Source organism: Ictidomys tridecemlineatus, chromosome 6, assembly GCF_052094955.1.
Source record: "Ictidomys tridecemlineatus isolate mIctTri1 chromosome 6, mIctTri1.hap1, whole genome shotgun sequence".
In the NCBI taxonomy this organism is placed as follows: Eukaryota; Metazoa; Chordata; class Mammalia; order Rodentia; family Sciuridae; genus Ictidomys; species Ictidomys tridecemlineatus.
In genome coordinates this window covers 189,438,963-189,444,075 of record NC_135482.1, presented here as the reverse complement: position 1 = coordinate 189,444,075, position 5,113 = coordinate 189,438,963, and the positions used below count along the sequence as shown (strand labels likewise).

The following is a 5,113-nucleotide window of genomic DNA, read 5'->3' as shown; positions in this document are numbered from 1 at the left end:
AAGCTCCCTTGAAAGTTTAATTCACAATACTGAAAAAAAGGGGAGGGGGACAAAAATAAAGATACTGACCTATGTATTTCGCTGCTTCCTTTTAAAAGTGAAATATAGTAATATTGAGTATATTCATGGGCTAGCTCTCTAGTACAGACATTCAGTCTTCATAAAATGCAAAGAAAATTGTTGACTCAGATCTCAACAGGAAATGTAACGTGCATGAGTACAAAATATAAAATAAGCAAATTCTGTAAAAGCTGGCCAATGAAAATTCAGAGAAAAATAAGGTACTTGGGTTCTAATATTCAATGAACAGGTTTATGAATGCAAACAATGTATAAAAACATACCTCCTACTAAATTATCTTGGAACTCTGGGACATTATTCTCTGAGGTTGCTATTTTAAAAGTTGTGAGCAATGTTACATTTCTCAGAGTTAAAAATATACAGCATAGCCATTTAGGCATTGGTTCTCATACTCTGGGTCCTTCCACATGTCACATGGCTACATGATATTCCCAAGTCATGGGTTTTGCTGTTTGATCTCTGATTCAGCCTGAAGATATTCCAAAGCTCCAGAAGCTAGACAGTCCTCTGAATACACTCAGTATACATGTGAAGCAGCTCAAATGTACAAGTTCTTCCATCAACAATCACTTCAAAGGTCATTAATAACTTACAGGTGTGAGAGTGGAAATGCCCTCTGCACTCCCCTGCCCCTTCTTGAACTCTGGTCATTCTCTCTGAGCCATTTTAGTAACAGTGAATTCTTAACTTGGCTTGGTATTTCTCCATTTTCTCTTCTCTGGCTCTTAGGCTTTTAAGATGACATTCCAAACTCATCTAGAAAAAACAAAAGCATACCAAATGCTTTGACATGTTCATTCTGAGTTTTGTTTTGACATTTTTATCCTTATATTAGTTTACTGAGAATAGAGAAAGCAATTTAAATCCTTCTTAAGAAGATACCTACAAAGAAAATAAAAAGAACTTGTAGGTAGGGGCTGGGGTTGTAGCTCAGTGGTAGAGTTCTTGCCTAGCGTGTGTGAGGCAATGAGTTTGATTCTCAGCACCGCATATAAATAAAGTCCATTGACAACCAAATAAATAAATAAATAAAAAGAACAGGTAGGTAGTAAAAATCTGCTTGGTTTGAATCTTGGGTAAGTGTCAATGGATTCTAACATCTGCTTGGATTCTACCATGGCTGAAGATAGACTCTAAAACTTTAATAAAACCTTCAAAAGTTCAATGAACTGTGTGTGAGAAAGAAGCACCTAGGTTAAATTTTCTCAACAGCAGAATTATTGACCTTCCAGGCTGAGTGATTCTTCCCTATGTGGGGTGGCCCTGTGTGCTATAGGATGCCTAACAGTATCCCTGGCTTCTACCCACAAGATATCAGTAGCTCATCTGCCCACTACCCCGGAGTTGTAACAACCAAAAATGTCTTCTGTCATCATCAAGTGTCCATGAAAGGCCAAAACCACCCACACTGGAGACCTACTAATCTACATAGAGATGTCTTCTGATTTTAACCTATGAATATTAATCAATGATACATTAGGGGAAACCAAGTAAGACAAATAAATGTATGTAATTATTGAGTGAAGAATATCTACATAATATTAAAGTATCACTGAACAGATTATTTGTAACCACAAATGGGAAAATGTATCTTATGATAGAAAATCACTAACTTAACCATGTGACTAAATGTAACATCATTATTAATGGGACAGAATGACATCATAAACTTTACCTGTAGGGCTGGGGTTGTGGCTCAGTGGTAGAATACTTGCCTGACATGCATGAGGCACTGGGTTCAATCCTTAGCACCACATAAAAATAAAATAAAGATATTGTGTTCACCTGGGGCTGGGGCTATAGCTCAGTTGGTAGAGTGCTTGCCTCACATCCCCAGCACCAAAAACAAAAAAAAGACATTGTGTCCAACTAAAAAAACTAGAGAATAAAATATTTTTTTAAAAAACCTGTGTATTTTATTAACCTGTGTATAATTGCATCTGTATGCTAACATCAAATTTATAAAAGAAAAGCAATCTAGCAAGTTAAGGGACACCATGAGGAAACAAACAAAAAACCCCACAATGTAGAACATAAGAAAAATAGCCTGAAACCTACAAAAAGTTAAAGTAATAAAAAGAAAATAAAAGGTGAAAAACTATTTAGAATCAAAAAGACAAAAGAGACACAACAATATGAAAACTTTGACTAGATCTTCAAAACTATAACAGATATTTGTTGAACCCATTGGAGAAATTTGAATATTGTACAGATATTAGAAGTAGTAACAAGGGGGCTGGGGCTCAGTGGTAGAGCCCCGGAGTTGTAACAACCAAAAATGTCTTTTGTCATCATCACATGTCCATGAAAGGCCAAAATCACCTACTCACTTGCCTAGCATGTGTGAGGCACTGCGTTCAATTCTCAGCACCACATAAAAATAAATAAAATAAAGGTCCATTGAAAACTAAACAATATTTTTCAAAAAAGAAGTAGTAATAACATATCTGTGCATGGTGGTACACACTGTAATCCTAGCAACTCAGGAGGCTGAGGCAGGAGGATTGAAAATTCAAACCTAGCCTCAGCAATTTAGTGAGACCCTAAGCAACATAGTGAGACCTCAAAATAACAAACAAAAAGGGCTGGGGATATAACTCAGTGGCAAAGTGCCCCTGGGTTCAATCTTCAGTACCAGGAGGAAAAAAAAAGTAGTAATAATACTTATATTGGAGGATGTCCTTATTCTTAATGATACATGCTGAAGTTTTATGGATTAAGTGTCATGCTATCAAATACTTTATAAATACATATGCACATATAGTATAGTTATAAGTATGTGTATTTAAATTATTGTACAGAGTAAAGGCTAAAGCAAATGTGGCAAAATGTTAACAATTGTTGAATTTAAATGAAGATGTCCACTGTACTATTTTTTCCAGCATTTTTGTTATTATAAAAAGTTAAAAAAATAAAACAGCATACTACAGGGACACAGCCACATCAATGTTTGTAGCAGCACAATTCACAATAGCTAAATATGGAACCAACCTAGATGCCCTTCAGTAAACAAATGGATAAAAATGTGGCATATTACACAATGGAATATTACTCGGCAATAAAAGAGAATAAAATCATGGCATTTGCAGGTAAATGGATGGCATTGGAGAAGATAATGCTAAGTGAAGTTAGCCAATCCCAAAAAAAACAAATGCAGAATGTTTTCTCTGATATAAGGAGGCTGATTCGTAGTGGGGTATGGAGGAATAGACAAACTCTAAATACGGTAGAGGGGTGGGAGGGGAAGAGAGAGGGAAGGTGGTTAGCAAGGATGGTGGAATGTGATGGACATCATTATCCAAAGCACATGTATGAAGACACTAATTGGTGTGGACATACTTTATATATAACCAGAGATATGAAAAATTCTGCTGTATAGATGTAATAAGAATTGTAATGCATTCTACTGTCATATGTTTTTTTAAAATTAAAAATAAATAAAATTTTAGAAATAAGGAAGAATGAAAATATAGTTGTTTATAATTTAGTTCAAAAAATTTATATCATCATCCATAAAAATTATTTACTGAGGATAAAGTACCATGAATGATTCAAAGATATATCAGCATACAATCAATGACCAAGATGGGAAAAGCAATCCTTTATCAAAATCAAGGAAATAAAGAAGGCTCTGAAAAAATATGGCAAAACTACATGGCTTAGAACCTGATCTGAATAAATAATTAAGAAAACTGTTAATAATTTTTTAAATTATCCATTCAGTGTATGTGTTGTATTGGCCTAACAGTGGCCCACTAGACTAACCATAAACTCCCAAGTGTCCTCATGAGTCAAGCCCATCCTACAGCTATGCCTCACCCTGACTCTGCCAATCTGCTACCCATCCCTGCTCTCTTTCTTCTTCAGATTTTCCTATCCAGGACTTATAACTTTCCTGATTTGAGCCTCAACAGTTCAAAGGTGACTTAATTGCTCATCTCTCTAAAAAGGCAGAAACAACTTTCCTTGTCCAGGGCTTAGCCTATATTTTCATTGTAATTTATTTGGTTTTAATTTGGTAGTTATTTTAATATACAATTACCCTTGTATTTTGGCCCCATTTCATAAATGATAAAACAGAGGCTTGCTAGGCACAGTGGTGCACACCTGTAATCCCAGTGGCTGGAGAGGCGGAGGCAGGAGAATAGTGAGTTCAATTGCCAGCCTCTGCAATTTAGTGAGTGAGGCAGATAGCAATTCAGTGAGACCCTGTCTCTAAATAAAATATTAAAAAGGGCTGGGAGATGTGACTCAGTGGTTAAGCACCCCTGGGTTCAAGCCTCAGTACTAAAAACAAACAAACAAACAAACAAAACCGTGAGGCTCACAGAGGTATAGTAACTTGTCTAAATTTACTTGGGTGCTAAGACTCAACCCTGAATCTTCTGTTGTTCTGCTGAAATGTGCTACTTAAGGAAGAAAAATCAAAGCTATATGGCATAGGAGAAAAAGCATGTTTTTTTAATATTTAATTTTTAGTTGTACTCAATCCCAACCCTCTCTTAATTGTTTGCTTTGCTGTGCAGAAGCTTTTTAAGTGGATGACATCCCATTTATTAATTCTTGGTATTATTTCCTAAGCTTTAGTGTTCCTATCAAGAAAGTCATTGGCTAGGTTGGGGATATAGCTCAGTTGGTAGAGTGCTTGCCTTATATGCACAAGGCCCTGGGTTCAATCCCCAGCACCCAAAAAAAAAAAAAACAAACAAAATGAAAGTCATAATCTGTGTCTATATTCTGGACTGTTGAACCTACATTTTCTTCTAGGAGTTGCATAGTTTCTGGTCTAATTTCTAGGTCTTTGATACATTTTGAGATGATTTTTGTACAGAGTAAGAGACAAGAGTCTAATTTCATACTTCTACCTATAGATTACCAGTTTTCCTAGCACCATTTGTTGGAAAAATTATCTGGCCAAGTGAGTGGTGCACACTTGTAATTCCAGCAGTTTGGGAGGCTGAGGCAGGTGAATTGCAAGTTTTCAAAGCCAGGTTTAGTAACTTAACAAGGCCCAGAGCAACCAGGCCAGACC

The 5,113-nt window shown here is 36.0% G+C and overlaps 1 non-coding gene across 1 annotated transcript; it reads left to right on the top strand.

The window, feature by feature from the left end:
* The first annotated feature begins 4,697 nt into the window (after positions 1 to 4,697).
* Trnai-uau (transfer RNA isoleucine (anticodon UAU)) lies at positions 4,698 to 4,772 on the top strand. The gene has a single exon. It is a non-coding gene; the product is annotated as a tRNA-Ile (tRNA).
* The last annotated feature ends 341 nt before the right edge of the window (positions 4,773 to 5,113 follow it).